Source organism: Lepidochelys kempii, chromosome 24 (genome assembly GCF_965140285.1).
Source record: "Lepidochelys kempii isolate rLepKem1 chromosome 24, rLepKem1.hap1, whole genome shotgun sequence".
Classification (NCBI taxonomy): domain Eukaryota; kingdom Metazoa; phylum Chordata; order Testudines; family Cheloniidae; genus Lepidochelys; species Lepidochelys kempii.
The window spans coordinates 8,618,711-8,635,446 of NC_136403.1; the positions used below are offsets into that span (position 1 = coordinate 8,618,711).

General features: G+C 42.4%; 1 protein-coding gene and 1 long non-coding RNA gene across 9 annotated transcripts in view; one reads left to right on the forward strand and one right to left on the reverse strand.

The window, feature by feature from the left end:
- POGZ (pogo transposable element derived with ZNF domain) overlaps window positions 1–1,958 on the reverse strand; it is a 60,216-nt gene extending 58,258 nt beyond the window's left edge. For all 8 annotated transcript variants that reach the window (XM_073322695.2, XM_073322694.2, XM_073322689.2 and 5 more), the window contains exon 1: window positions 1,675–1,958. The gene's annotated coding sequence lies outside the window, so the exon portion shown is untranslated. The remainder of the gene's footprint in view (window positions 1–1,674) is intronic.
- LOC144929853 (uncharacterized) lies at window positions 717–6,393 on the forward strand. The gene is made up of 3 exons (XR_013634979.1): window positions 717–826; window positions 2,299–2,465; window positions 6,184–6,393. It is a non-coding gene; the product is annotated as an uncharacterized LOC144929853 (long non-coding RNA).
- The last annotated feature ends 10,343 nt before the right edge of the window (window positions 6,394–16,736 follow it).

Below are 16,736 nucleotides of genomic sequence, written 5' to 3' on the forward strand. Positions count from 1 at the left end.
TGTATCCATATATACACATAAGCGCGGGGGGGCGGGCAACCATAACATTTGCAGAACCCCAACCAAGACTGGGGCTCCAAGCAGATATGGGCTGGAGGCCATCTGGAATGATGTGGTGGGTAGATGAGCCATGTAGTGTCTTATGTAATTCACACTGATGTGTGATACAGAAATGTGCAGAGATACATGTTGTGAGGCAGATTGTTAATTTCTGTGACCTCCAAACTGCTGGACAGTGGGTAGCGGGATATCGAAAGGAGCAGGGCTATTAGTCTCAAATGCCTGCAGGATGTCCCCCAAAAGGAATGGCAGCCCTGCAAGAATAAGTCACTTGTGCCCTGCTTGATGTGTCTTGGTGACAGCAATTGCTGCCAAGTTCATAAAGCAGAGAGCTTGTTGTTGGTGCATGTGGGATGTTGATGTCTGTACCCCATCCCCATGTATTCTTCACGCCACGTCCTGGCGAAATGGGGTAAGCAGAGGGCAAGTTAAAAGATTCCCTAATGTCAGGTGTTCAAGGTTTCTCAGACATCCACCCATATCAGACCATCTGAAGGGAGAAAAGCAGCAGAGAAGCTAAATGGTTCTACATCACGCTGGGAGGAGTGACAAGCATGTTATGGGGACCCCCACGTTCATTGAGGCAGCCAGGCTGAGGGGAGCCACCCTCACTCCCTGGGAGGGAAGTGGCTTGCACGCTAAGGAGACCCGACCCCCTCCGCTCTGTGGAGCACAAGGATGCCCAGAGCAACCCCTCATTGAGGCAGTTGGGCCAAGGGGTATCCTCTGAGAGTGACAGCCAGGCTAAGGGGACCCCATCGTTGAGGTGAGTAGGCAAAGGAGGGCTCACTCCGAGGGTCAGGGGGAGCAGCAGGAAGGCCAACCCATCCCCCACTATCACAAAGGCAACTTGGTGGACTCCCCCAGTTCATTTTCATTAAAAAGGATGGGGATGGCACCTTCCCCCCAGAAATAAAAACAGACTAGCTTCCATTTATTGTGGCTGCTTGGGAAGAAAAGGTAAAGAAAATAATCCCTGTGCCCAACATGGCCGCCCACCCAGCAGCAGCCCTAGGAAGGGGGTGGGAGGCACGGAGACAAGGGAGTCTGCAATCCTTCTCCCCGCAGCGACGGGAACCAGCATGAGGGGAGCGTGGGAGGCACTTTAGGACGGCGCATGGGTTGCTCTGTGCAGTGTTTAACCCGTTATGTTCGTCTCCAGCGAGCCGAGAGGGAGGGGACGGGGGGGGCTGACGCGGAGGGAGCAGCCGGGGCCGCATCACTCCCCTCCCTTCAGAGGGAGGAGGGGGTATGCGGATCACTCCGCCTCTCCAGTCAGCGAAGACGAGAAAGCGAGCAAGTAGATATTCCGCCGCCCAGCGGGAGCAGCTCCTCCCCCCTCCCCTCAGGAACCCCGATCCCTCCCTCACCGGGGCTCGCGCTCCCTCCCCGCTAAGCGCGTCTGGCGGCCGCTTTGTGTACGGCGCGCGCTGCCCACCCCCCCACCCGCTCACAGACCCGGGCGGTTCGAACCGGTTCCAACGGTCACCGCCACCCGCATTCTTGTCGTGCGCGCGCGCCGCCAACCTCTCCCCCCCGTAACCCCCCCCCGAGTCTGATTGATTCTGCAGCGTCCGCCCCCCCCCCCAACATAACGGACTCGCGCCAACTCACCTTTCTCTCCGTCTCCCGCCGCTGCCGCCGCCTCCTCAGCCGAGCTTGGCTCGCTCGCACACGCTCTTAAAGTGACACGCACCCCACACAACCTCTTACAGGGCGAAGTGGCCGGGCGGGGAGCGCAGGTTGCATGAGCTCCCCCCAAATATTTTTGCCCCCCTTTCCGAAAAAAAGAAGCTGCGGGTTGATACACACAGAAAGGACCAACAGACACACACACACACACACAAAAAGGGGACCGAACCGGCGGAGGGATACGGTGACGTCATTTCCTCCTCGACTCCAATGCCTTCTTCTGATTGGCTGACTGAGGTGACATCACTGGGACCAAGGCGCATCCTAACTTGGCATGGGGAAGTTTGTCTGAGGCACAAATTTTGGGGGGTTTCTCTGGCAGGGAGGTTGATTATAGAAGGGGACTTTTTTTTTTAGGTTGATCCCACTGGCATGTCCAGGAATGACTGGGAAGATGGAGATTTGGGGGCAGGGAACTTAGAAGTGGCCAGTGCTGCCTTTTAAGGGCCTTGTGGCGAGCCGGTCTGCCTGGGTTGTGCTGCCTGATGAAGGCCAAATAGTTAATGGTCCAAACTGGTATTCAATGTATCCTAACTTTTCCTACAGCCAGCAAAGGGAGTTTGGAGGCAGGACTTGAACCCACCACCTGCAGCGGGTATTGCCTTTGGCATGGCTAGCGACATGGCAACGTCTCAAACCCCTCGCCTGCACCACTTATTGGCTTTGGCATGATTAATGAAATGGCTGAGTCTCAAGCCCACCATCTGCAGCAGGTATTGGCTTTGACATGGTTAACGGTGTGACTCTCAAGCTCACCAGCTGCAGCAGGTATTGATTTTGGCCTCATTAGTAACATGGCAAGGTGCCAAATACACCACCTGCAGAGGAGGTTTTTGGGTGGTTGGCAACATGGCTAAATCTGGAACTGAGCCCAACACCTGCAGTAGTTAATGGCTTTGGGTGGTTTGCAATATGGCTGGCACTAGAACTCCCCACCTGCAAGATACAATGTTATTTGGTGGTGTAGTAACATGGTTGGGTTTCAAACCTGTCACTGGCAGCCTTCCTCCCCCTCCTACCCTTATTGGTGTAGCCACAGGATTCAAACCATTCACCCAAAACAAGTAACATTTCTTTGATAGCTAGTGATGTGGTTGGGATTAGAATCTGCAGCCTGGAGCGTATAGGCGTTTTTTGTGGTTAGCCATGTGTCTGCAACTTCAAGCTACACTTGTAGCAGGTAACTACTTTTGGTGATTAGTGACATGGCCAGAATCTGAATCACTTTTTAGTCAGTCAAGACCAAAAGTCATTACCAACAGACATTTTGGGGCCTCCATGATAGGAGTTGGAATTAAAAAACAGTTTCATGTCCTCTCCAGAAAACCCATAATTCCATCAGTATTTGGCACTAATTTCTTCCCTCACTGGCAGCTTGAGCAAAGAGACCAAGGAATAAATGGACCCTGGACATTGAACATCTCTGCTGTCCTCCAGGGGGATTGTTGCAGGACAGGACTCAGGCACACTGACATGGAGATCAGAGAGTGTATAGCAAAACTGTAGGCACTGCCCAAGTGGCTATAAAAGTCCTGTTCAGCAGGATGCTTAAGCACATGCCTAACTTTAAGTATGTGATTAATCCCAGTGTAGTCATTGAGACTACTCAGAGCTTAAAGTTAGGCACTTTTGCTGGATCAGCACCATAGACTTTTGATTTCCAGCACATTACATCAATGGCTAAAATTCTCACACAGACATGAAATGTTTTAAATCCTTAATAATAGTAATCACATTTATAATTAATACATACATTTAATAATAATCAGTAATACATTTTATAGTAACCACATACAATTACAAAATGAACAATGACAGTATGCTTAACTGATAATACACATAACAGTAATCAAATCAAACATTGTTATTACAAATATATATTTAACAATAATAAATGTATCATTAATATTTTACATTTATCAATACTGAACAATAATATTAAAATTAATTATTTTGTGTAATAGTAAATAGTTCACTTATATATTTGTTAATCACTATTAATAAATAGCTATTTACATCTTCAGTGCACATTAAAAACATTAACTTATGTTTTCTCACAACACTCCTATGAAGTTGGTCTGCCCAAATGGACCAACTTAATGAGGCATGCACCTGATGCTAGCATGTTATTTATTATCCTGGAATTTATTAAACATGCATATTAGTCTTCTTCTGATGGACCACTATGAAGTACCAATCATTGTTCCCAGCTCACACTATGCATCAGGTTACTCAGCCACTTACTGGTGGGAAGTGTTTGCATGTAACTATCTGTGTATCACTTCTCTACCATTTAAAGTTCCAAATCGCTGCTAGGGTATTTCCACTGAAGTCAACAATAGTAGTAATAATGTGTATTTATTTGTTTATTTGCACTGCAATCATACCTAGCAACCCCAATCATGATCCTGTACCCCACTGTGTTAGGTGCTGTACAAAGGAATCATTTAATGAAATACCAGCAATTTTTGCTTGCTTTTTCCATGAACATTTTCTGGAGCTAGTTGCACAAAGAGTGAAATATTTATGAAACGAAAATTAAGAACAGTTCCTTGAAGTTAATTATTTTCATCGCTGGTCTACACTTCGAAATGGAAATGTTAATAAAATGTGTCTACAAGGAATTGAGATATCATTAAAATAATGGAACTAAAAATGGGAATGTTTTATAACAATAACAGATCAATAACTATTGTGGTAAACACTTAAAAATCAACATTTACCACACCACAAGATTTGATTTCTCTATTGTATTTACAATATTTCTTAGTGAATCCTGCTGTTTTCTATTCTATGATCTCTGTCTTCATCCAATGTATACAATTAAGATATCAAGTTCAAGATGAGCCTAATAAGCAAGACAAAAAGAAGTAGAGGATTTAACTGTATGCAGTCACCTCAGTACTGGCAAGTTGTTTTTAACTGTGTGGTGGGTACATATGAAACAAAAGGGAAGACAATGCCACTTTAGGCCATGTATCAAGCCTAGGATTTCCTGGTTGCCACTGTGCTGCTCACTAGGCTGCTCAGAAATTCACAGTGATAGTAGAGTTAGGATTCAGATACTCATGCTCCAAAAAGCTCAGACAGATGTCTGAGAATAAGGGAGAATCTTCCTTAACTGATGGCAGTGTAGTGTTTATGACACACAACTGATCACTCCTGATTCTACCCAGCAAAGAACATTAGCACACAAACACTGGCAAGTTAGTTAGGCATAATATAGATTTTTGGATTTAGGACCTACTACTAAATAGAATGAAAAGGCCCAGTAGGCTTACTATTAAATTTATCAGTCTCTAAAGAAAAATTAACTATTTATTTGAGAGCTAGTCTTCATGGAGAAATGGGTGGAGGTGAGGTCCAGGTGTGTCAACTAACCTTGATCTACCTATGTCATTATTCCTAGCATGGATGCATTGTAATGCCTTTTAACACAATTGAACAGGTTGAGATACATACCACAACCTAACCTCGACACATTTGTCTAGTGCAGACTAGCCCTTAAATTACCGTTTAGCAAAAGTATGAGTGACACAGCAAAGATTAATTGATACATCAAACTAGCTGTTCCAAAGATAGTAAATTGGAGCATTGTGTTTAGCTTCTGCAGTCTGCCAGTTTTCTTGGAAGCCTGCCATGTAGGGTTTTTGCCATGAGTCTAAAATTGGAACCACCTGCAGCTTGGTTGGTGTCAAGGCAAGAACTCAAAAGGTTTCAACATGTGGTTTCCTAACCACTGAGAAAGTCATTGTAAGGGTGTACTATAGCTTGGAAATGGAACAACAGAAAGCTTTGTTATATCATTTCACAAGCAGTTTTTCACACCATATAGTCTGGGGCTGACTGGAAGAATCAGTAAAGAGGTCCACAAAGCAGAAGTTGCCGCTTGGGATTATGATTTTATTGTTATTTGGGTGAAACAAATTTATTGAACACATCAGGATTTGGTGGTTTGGAACTTTAAAGAGGCACGAGCAATTATACTTCTGACTAAAATGTTTTTCCTACTAATAGTCTCAGTTCAGCAAGGTACTTAAGTATGTGCCCAACTTTAAGCATGAGAGTCCCACTGGCAATCTAAAATGCCCAGCATTACTATAATTGACAGATTAGGGGCAAATTTTCCCCTCTTATTTTTTCAATTTATTTTATACATTTGTCAGCACTTTGAATATAGTCAGATTTGCTATTTCCTTTTTATTCTTGAGATGCTGTTCTCTCTCTACTCATGCAGTTGAATTCACATGTGGGATCTAGAATGATTTTATTTGTGATAAATTAATATATATTTGAGATTTCTTGAGATCTGAAAGTTTCAGACTTCTGCATGTTTTAGTATTGCACTTAATTTAAAAGCTTTAAACATAAGAACAGCCATGCTGGGTCAGACCAAAGGTCCATCTAGTCTAATATCTTGTCTTTTGACAGTGACCAGTGCCTGGTGCCCTAGAGAGAATGAACAGAACAGGTAATCACCAAGTGATCCATCCCCTGTCACCCATTCCAGCTTCTGGCAAACAAAGGCTAAGGACACCATTGATGGACCTTTCCTCTGTGAATTTAAGTTTAAAAACTTTGCCTTTCTTTCCTCCCAAATAAACATTGAAATAAATGCCTCCATCTTTCTAAAATAAGCCTCCCTAATCTCCATGAGAAGCATCTGAGAGAGAGCATTCATCTGTTGAGGAGAAATCAACAGCATTACTTTACCCCACAAGATTTGTATTTCCACCTGCCAGAATCTACCTTAATATTTTGCATAATCAGATCCTAATAATACCTAGCCATATTAATTTGTTTAACTTAATCCCTAAATAAATCAAGTTATTTGTTACTCATTTAAATTCACAAGGTATAAAAATGGCTGAATTGCTAATTCTTGGTAAGAATAAAATTTTGATTAAGAATTGTTTAGTTTATATCTATAGATTCCCCCCATCCCCTCCCAACCTGACCCCGCCCCCCCCCCCACACTCCCCCAAACCAAACCTCCATGATTTTTAAATTTTCAGGAATAATATTCCTTGGATCACTCACTTACTGATTAAGTATTAGTTACTGTTATTTAGTATGTCTGCATAACAACAGAATTAAATCAGAATAACATTTAAAAATGCAGTCTGCCGCCCATTCTAGCACCAGAGTTCCTTTCTGTAATGGATAATGACTTCTGAGGGTTCCAAAGCAGTGGCAATCAGAGGTAGAACTACCTTGTGTACCTGTGAAGTAAGAAAGGAGATCTTAAACCATATATCTATAATAGGATTGTGAATAAATGTAATCAAACATCTGAACTTTGACACAGTGTTCCTAAGGTCACAATCTAGACACAATCATTCAGCTGTCAAAGGCCTAATGTCTAATGATATCATTGCCAGTTGATTTCAATTATCTTTAGACTCCAGTACTCCAGCCAATAGTTTTCTGAGATTATCTGATGCTTGCTTCTGTGGAATAACCCCCTCCTGACCTCTTTCCCTATAATTTTATTTAAACTATTACCCACAATTTTAGTAGGTACTTTGTAGTCCATGTTTCACCACAAGGCTATTTTGTAATTAATACATGGCTTTTGGTCTTTTTAAAGTTTATAAATGAAGAAGACCACAGCTTCAGTCTTGGTATCTGATAAAAGTATTCTTTCATTAAATATACTCACAAGATATTGAGTCCAAAAAGTCCTCCATCTGGTGTACAAAATTCCTCTAGTAAGCTATCTTCTCCTGCAAAGTTACACATTTTCAACCTCTTGATATAACTTAATGTAGCAAATAGCCAAGAAAATGAGCACATGAAAAATTGGGAATTTAATTTTAAAGCTATCTGGAAATTATATAATCCAATGAAGAGAGTTGGTAGTTTATTTTCAGCACAGCAATCAACATTTACTACAGAATATATTTATTGTCATGTGTTTTTTATTAAATGGTTCTGAATTGCAACTAAGCACTTGATTGTCACTAGCCCTGTGTGCTGGTTTGCTCCCTTGTGCCGACTTTCCCTACTGCTGCTCACAGTACTTGAAGGGAAACAGACTCCAACACCACTTTCTACAAGCCATTACCCTCTGATCCCACTGAGGGTTACCAAAGGAAACTACATCATTTGCTCAAGAAACTCCCTGAAAAAGCACAAGAACAAATCCACACAGACACACCCCTGGAGCCCCAACCAGGGGTATTCTATCTGCTACCCAAGATCCATAAACCTGGAAATCCTGGACACCCCATCATCTCAGGCATTGGCACCCTGACAGCAGGATTGTCTGGCTATGTAGACTCCCTCCTCAGGCCCTACACTACCAGCACTCCCAGCTATCTTCGAGACACCACTGAATTCCTGAGGAAACTACAATCTATCGTGATCTTCCTGAAAACACCATCCTGGCCACTGTGGATGTAGAAGCCCTCTACACCAACATTCCACACAAAGATGGACTACAAGCCGTCAAGAACACTATCCCCGATAATGTCACGGCAAACCTGGTGGCTGAACTTTGTGACTTTCTCCTCACCCATAACTATTTCACATTTGGGGACAACGTATACCTTCAAATCAACGGCACTGCTATGGGTACCCGCATGGCCCCACAGTATGCCAACATTTTTATGGCTGACTTAGAACAACGTTTCCTCAGCTCTCATCCCCTAATGCCCCTACTCTACTTGCGCTACATTGATGACATCTTCATCATCAGGACCCATGGAAAAGAAGTCCTTGAGGAATTCCACCATGATTTCAACAATTTCCATCCCACCATCAACCTCAGCCTGGACCAGTCCACACAAGAGATCCACTTCCTGGACACTACGGTGCTAATAAACGATGGTCACATAAACACGACCCTATACCGGAAACCTACTGACCACTATTCCTACCTACATGCCTCCAGCTTTCATCCAGACCACTCCACACGATCCATTGTCTACAGCCAAGCTCTATGATACAACCGCATTTGCTCCAACCCCTCAGACAGAGACAAACACCTACAGGATCTCTATCAAGCATTCTTACAACTACGATACCCACCTGCTGAAGTGAAGAAACAGATTGACAGAGCCAGAAGAGTACCCAGAAGTCACCTACTCCAGGACAGGCCCAACAAAGAAAATAACAGAACGCCACTAACCATCACCTTCAGCACCCAACTAAAACCTCTCCAACGCATCATCAAGGATCTATAACCTATCCTGAAGGATGACCCATCACTCTCACAGAGCTTGGTAGACAGGCCAGTCCTTGCTTACAGACAGCCCTCCAACCTGAAGCAAATACTCACCAGCAACCACACACCACACAACAGAACCACTAACCCAGGAACCTGTCCTTGCAACAAAGCCCGTTGCCAACTGTGTCCACATATCTGTTCAGGGGACACCATCATAGGGCCTAATCACATCAGCCACACTATCAGAGGCTAGTTCACCTGCACATCCACCAATGTGATATATGCCATCATGTGCCAGCAATGCCGCTCTGCCATGTACATTGGCCAAACTGGAGTCTCTACGTAAAAGAATAAATGGACGCAAATCAGACATCAAGAATTATAACATTCAAAAACCAGTCGGAGAACACTTTAATCTCTTTGGTCACTCGATTACAGACCGAAAAGTGGCAATACTTCAACAAAAAAACTTCAAAAACAGACTACAAGGAGAGACTGCTGAATTGGAATTAATTTGCAAACTGGATACTGGATTTAGGCTTGAATAGAGACTGGGAGTGGATGTGTCATTACACAAAGTAAAACTATTTCCCCATGTTTATTCTCCCCCCCCCCGCCCCCCACTGCTCCTCGGACGTTCTTGTTAACTGCTGGAAATGGCCCACCTTAATTATCAGTACAAAAGGTTCTTTTTGCCCCGCTCTCCTACTGGTAATAGCTCACCTTACCTGATCACTCTCATTACAGTGTGCATGTTAACACCCATTGTTTCATGTTCTCTGTGTATATAAATCTCCCCACTGTATTTTCCGCTGAATGCATCCGATGAAGTGAGCTGTAGCTCACCAAAGCTTATGCTCAACTAAATTTGTTAGTCTCTAAGGTGCCACAAGTACTCCTTTTCTTTCTGCAGACTCTGCAGAGCTGCTCTGTTCCCATCTGTTGGAATTTTTTTCTGAGACCTTTTCCAATCGGTTCACAAGAAATTAGCTGAGATCTGGACTTGCCACTGAGGTGTTGTTTTTTTTTAATTGGTATACAGCAACACTACACTAAGGTGATTAAACTCAAATGCAGGAGGAAGGGTGTAGGCGTTTACCACAGCGCCAAACGCTCATAATAAAAAAATCAAATTATATACGTACACTAATGCATACATATTCCATTTTGCATTGTATCACACATAATAATTGGTTTAATAATTTTTTTTAACCAATCCTTGTACAAGTCCAGAAATGTCCACAAGCTACAAAATATGCTATTAAACAAAGCTGCAGCTGCAAATTTATCACAGATTATTCTTCTTACTATTTCTTTGTCTTTTAAGAACATGTTATTTACAAGGCCATTTGTAAATTCATGCTTTGTCCATTGTTAACCTCTATTTCCTTACTTCCGTTTTCTTTCATTGTTTATGCAAGGCCTATGTTGCCTTGCTTAAAAGCGTAGAGAGGTTTCATCCCCAAGATGGCCAACATAGGTACACTGCCCAACGTGTTGGTGTATGGGGTGCCAAGTATAGAACTGGTGCAGTTTACTAACTCCCTAGAGCAGCCAGGAAACTGGGAGAGAGATTGTGATTTCCTCCTGGGCTGTTCCAGAATCAGTTCTGCGCCTACCTACCCACCCATTACTCTGGGCAAATTGCTCTGTCACAATCTAGGCTGAAAGAAATATAGAGACAGAATGTGACACCCACTGGATAGTACTTACATCACAAGAGGTCTTGCTGAAATCAATGGGATTTTTTGTGGCGTAAGATACAACCAGTCAGGGATCAGTCAGTGTGAATGAGGGTATCACAGTCTGTCCCACAATAATTAGGAATTATGTTTCAGTGGAAATATTGCTTGACCTTTGTGTTTAGACTCCAGCGATTCCTTGTTGATGGCTTAACACCTCTTTGTTAAAGGAGCAACACAGTGCTTATGATTTTATCATGAGTCTTGCAATATTTGATGTTTTCCTTAAGACCCCAGCTGCTAGAATCAAGAGACTGTTGTTTTTGTTAAGTTTCAGAGTAGCAGCCGTGTTAGTCTGTATTCGCAAAAAGAAAAGGAGTACTTGTGGCACCTTAGAGACTAACCAATTTATTTGAGCATAAGCTTTCGTGAGCTCACGAAAGCTTATGCTCAAATAAATTGGTTAGTCTCTAAGGTGCCACAAGTACTCCTTTTCTTTTTGTTTTTGTTAAGTAAGCCTCTAGCCTTCATGGTTAGAGAGAAAAGTTTGAAAACATGAAAGGAGTGTGTCCTAAAGGCTCAGAAACCAGAAGGCAATTAAAAAGAATGCAAAGTTGGGGTTTGTTTATGTTGCTTAATAATCATGAGATTTTAAAACAAACAATCTAATGATTTTGGGGGCCTGACTCCTGACTTTTGAGTGCTTGGGATTGGCAATATTGAAACAGCAATTTGCAAAGGAAATAAAGCAAGAACTTGAATATCACTTGTAAAAGGGGAAAAATGGTCTTAGCCCCTGGTTTGCATCTTTTTGATATATGGAAAGATCCCCCCCACTTTTTCCTTAACATAGGACATCCAGGTCTTGTCTGCCTTGTTTTTCTTGGATGGCTAAAGAAGGGGCAGGTCTAGTACATCCTGGATACCAAGAAAATTGAACCTGATTAATTGCCATGGGAAGTGATTTCCTTTTGACTGTTTCTTTGTTTTTATTAACACCTATTTAACCCAAACAGTTGGAAGTCTTTTGTTAAAGACTTCAGACTCTTAACATTTAAAAAAGAAAAAGGAGTACTTGTGGCACCTTAGAGACTAACAAATTTATTTGAGCATAAGCTTTCGTGAGCTCACGAAAGCTTATGCTCAAATAAATTTGTCAGTCTCTAAGGTGCCACAAGTACTCCTTTTTCTTTTTGTGCATACAGACTAACACTGCTGCTACTCTGAAACCTTAAAATTTAAAGATTCAAAAGCCTTCAGTTTGCTCTCAGTCCACATCTCTGTGTCTTTCAAGGGAACACAACAGCAAAGATGAAGTGAGCTGTAGCTCACGAAAGCTCATGCTCAAATAAATTGGTTAGTCTCTAAGGTGCCACAAGTACTCCTTTTCTTTCTTCTAACAGCAAAATTTGACATTCATGATATTTCAAGAACTTTTCAGGTGTTTTTTATGCAAATAAGGATGCAAGTTTTATTTTATTTCCTCTTTGAGGCATTTAAAAGGTTTATTTGTTTGGGTTATTTTTATTAGTTAAATGAGGTATTTCAGTATGAAGTCCTATGGGACTTTATCTGAGATAGCTGGAGGTATGCATCAGAAGTTACATAATAAAAATATTCCCTTTTAAGCATAAACCAGTCTATGGACAAGTTATAACCATAGAGTTCTCACTGAAATTTTTGGGTGCATTTGCCAAGATATTACTTGAGAATTTAATCTTGTATGGTTTAATAGGGTAAACAATTATTTAAATAAATTATTGGCCAATAAAGCTGAATATATATACATTGTGCAGATTAAACCTAAAGAATTATGATTCTTTTAAGAAGACGATAAGCATTTGACCTAGCAAATATAGAAACTAGAGACCATCAGGGCTCAGATCTTCAGCTGGTATAGGTCTCTTCTTATTATTCTGGAGAAAGCCCTATTGGATCTCAGAGATATAAATAAAGAGCTTGACTGCTTTTCTAGAAAGCTGCTAACACATGCTGATTAATCTTTTCTTAACTGTTTTTAATTCTGGTCTTGGACAACTGATAATATTATGAGCCAAAATGTGAGCTTGTTACTTGGGTAAACTCCCTGAGGAAAGACAGTAAAAAATTAGTAAAAAGTAGGTTAAGGACCTCAGAATTTATATCCTAATGATCCAAAGGACCGTAGGATTGGGCCCTGAACCAGGATATTTCTCTGGAGGAAGCTGTTGTGGCTATAAAAGTGGTTTTTTTAAATCATCAGTTTTGTTTGTCTCATCAACTCCCAGCTGGGATTTCCTCTTGCAGTTTCTGTAAACATCCATTTGTTATAATTTCAGCATTACAAACCGCAAGCATTTAAAAATCATGAATCAGCCCCTCAAAAATCATGAGATTTAATTTGGGGTCCTTTTTATTGGTTCTGTTTTGACTCACACTTTGGCCATCTTTTTAAGTGGATAGGAGCAGAGCAGGATAAAACTTTAAATTTCTCATGCTGGGTGTCTGCCTTAGGATGAATCTTTTTGGAAAGTTTTAGGTAAAACAGTTCAGGAATTTCCAAGAATGAGTTTAGGGAAAAAGATGTTAAAAATTTTTTTACAACAGTTTCATTGAGAAGCTTTAGTGCCTTCATGGTTTCGAGCACTAGAGATTTGAAATTTGGTAGGGGGTTTCCCTGGTGTCAGTGATGTGCCTTTTGCTGTACCTGTAAAAATTTGCTCAAATATGGGGAAGTTATGAGCCTCTGAAAATCACAGTTTGCACATGCTCAGCAGAGACTTTAGGGTATGGCAGCTAAGAAGTCCAAAGTGTAAGCAGTAAGCATACGCCATCCCTCACAGCTCCTACATGCCACCAGTCTGGGCATCTGCCATCCTCATAGATCGACTGGGACTGCTCCCTCCATGAGCAGCAGGAGCTGAGATTGCTCCTTCTGGCTGCTGGAGCTGTTGTGACACCAGGCACAGGAACTGAGAGTAGGCAGAATCTCTCTCGTGCTCTCAATGCTCCTCCATGCAGCCAGCATGGAGAAGGAGGAGGCTGCCTGATCCAAATGCAGAGAAATGATGATGGTGAGGACTAAAGGCAGAAGAAGTTGCAAGAGCCAGAGGCTGCGGAGGAACAGGGAGGGAGAAAGGCAGAAGCTAAGCATTGGCGGGAGAGAATAGGAGCAAAGCAGGAAGGAGACAACCTAGGCGCACAAGGGCAGATGGGTCCCCTACAGAGCCTGGAATTTAACACAGGAGCCCTCAGTCTTTGTTCCTTTGTTGTCAGCAAATAACTGTGAAACCCACTTGCAAAGGGTATGATTCATCTAATCTCCAAAGACTGGTCCATGTAGAGGATAACAGCCTACTATTGCTACCAGTTACTCCATTAACTGGTACATTAACTCCATTACATCAAGAATTGTAACATTCAAAAACCAGTAAGAGAGCACTTCAGTCTCCCTGGTTTCAGAGTAACAGCCGTGTTAGTCTGTATTCGCAAAAAGAAAAGGAGGACTTGTGGCACCTTAGAGACTAACCAATTTATTAGAGCATAAGCTTTCGTGAGCTACAGCTCACTTCTTCAGATGCATATCGTGGAAACTGCAGCAGGCTTTATATATACACAGAGAATATGAAACAATACCTATTCCCACCCCACTGTCCTGCTGGTAATAGCTTATCTAAAGTGATTTCCAGCACAAATCCAGGTTTTCTCACCCTCCACCCCCCCACACAAATTCACAAATTCATTGAGTGTCTCCCTGGACACTCAATAGCAGACTTAAAAGTGGCAATTCTTCAAAAACAGACTTCAACGAGAAACTACAGAACTGGAATTGATTTGCAAACTGGACACCATCAAATTAGGCCTGAATAAAGACTGGGAGTGGATGGGTCACTACAAAAAGTACTTTTTCCCTCTCTTGATATTCACCCCTTCTTGTCAAATGTTGAGAATAGGCCACTTCCACCTTAATTGAATTGGCCTCTTTAGCACTGACCCCCAACTTGATAAGGCAACTCCCATCTTTTCATGTGCTGTAATATTTATACTGCTTACTGTATTTTTCACTCCATGCATCTGGTGAAGTGGGTTTTAGCCCATGAAAGCTTATGCCCAAATAAATTTGTTAGTCTCTAGGGTGCCACAAAGACTCCTCATTGTTTTTCCATTAACTGAAGTGATAGAGGTCTGTGTGTGGATCTGAAGGCCTGAATCCTGCTGTTGACCAAATTTTGGGGTCAGTATGGTTCCACATGATGGATTTTTTTTCCCCTTTATTTTTTAATAAACTAGGGAATTACATTCCAAAAAACTATATTAAAAGAACATTAAGGTTGCAAAATCAAGCACCGACAATTTAGGAAAAGCCACTCTTTAATTACACAATCACATACTATTTTTAACACAGGACCCCCGTCTCATTCAATGCAGAGAATGTATGGTACTTTGAGGATGAATCACAGTTGTGTAGTGAATGAGTGTTGTCTGTAGGACCTCTGCCTCATTTGTTGCAGAAGCTGAAAGGTGTGGGGGGTTTGGTTTTGTTTGTTTCTATTGTAATAGGGATGCTGCTTTTTATGACAGTTGGGACTGCAACATGTGCTGCTGGGATGGGTTGGGAAAGCCAAGCAGCATACGGCGGCAGTGACAGGAGGTGAATCTTAGGCAGCTCTGGGTCTCTGTTGGGAACAGGAGATCTTGGAATAGGAGACAGGCTGTGACCTGTCTGTCTAAGTACTTATCTGGACCCCCTAAAAGGTGTGTTGTGAATGAGAGATTGCAAAAAGAGAAAGGATGGTCTTCTGGTTAAAGAAGTAGAATACTACCTTGAAGAATTGAGGTAAAAAAACCTGCAGTTGTGAGTCTCAGGGCCCCAGTCAGCTGGCTCGGACTCGTGGGGTTCAGGTTATACCATGAACACAAATCAGCTGAGCCAGGCCAATCCTGGCTGTGCCACGGGTCTTTTATCGCAGTGTAGACATACCCTTGCACAGGCTCCAACTCCGTGGGTGCTCCAGGGCTGGAGCACCCACGGGGAAAAATTGGTGGCTGCTCTGCACCCACTGGCAGTCAAGCTCCCCACTCCACCCCGCCCCCACCCCCTCTCCTGGGCGCTCCGCGTCCCTGCTTCTCCTCCTAGTGTTTGCTGCCGCAAAACAGCTGTTTCATGGCAACAAGCTCTGGGAGAGAAGGGAGAGGAGCAGGAACATGGTGCACTCAGGGGAAGAGGCGGGGCCAGGCATTTGGAGAAGGGGTTGGAATGGGGGCAGGGCACGGGCGGAGTTGGGGTGGGGTTGGAGGCAAAGGGGGGTGGGGTCGAGCATCCACCAGCACCAGCAGAAGTCAGCACCTGTGTATCCTTGGAGTCTATCCCTGCCTCTGCCACAGGGTTCCTATGTGATGCTGGGCTAGTTGCTTAAAACAAAATTTTCACAGCTGGCAACTACTTGGGTGTTCCTCATTTTGTGTCTGCTCAAAGTGAGACATCTGGGGCCAGATTTGCACAAGTGCTGAGTGCTCCCAACCAGGGTGGATTTGATTTAAATAAAATTGATTTAAATCACTAGTCAGGAAGACTTGATTTAATCATGGATTTCTACATAAAAGTGCATTCTTGTTGATTGTTATAACCTTAATACATATTCTTCACAACTCAGAGATAGCTGTAGGTTTCATTTTTAGAAGGTACACACTATACATTTTTAAACAGTGATTTATTTTGAAAACTTTTCAGATTAGTTTTACAGCTATATCAGAAAATGAATGATTGTTTGGTTATTTCATTTACCAAAGGTAATTGAAGCAGATATTTATGAAGTCATTGGGAGGTGAACTCTCATTAATATTTGGAGGATTTTCTTGCCATGTAGTATTAGGAGGAGAACATCACCAGACAGACATTTAAATTGTTTTATTTAACTAAAACAATGTTAAATATTCTGCATATTTTTCTTTAACAGTAAATATATAATATTTTAATGAAAAAGCATATGTCTCTCACTTCTCATGTTTATCTCCAGACTCCTTCTCCAGATCTATTCTGTCCCCAACAATCTTCTATTCATTGAACTTTTTGAAACTTTGCACTTTTAAAGAGAGGTAAGGGATTGACTCTGTGTACACAAATTTGCACAACAGGGACAACAGGGTTGAGG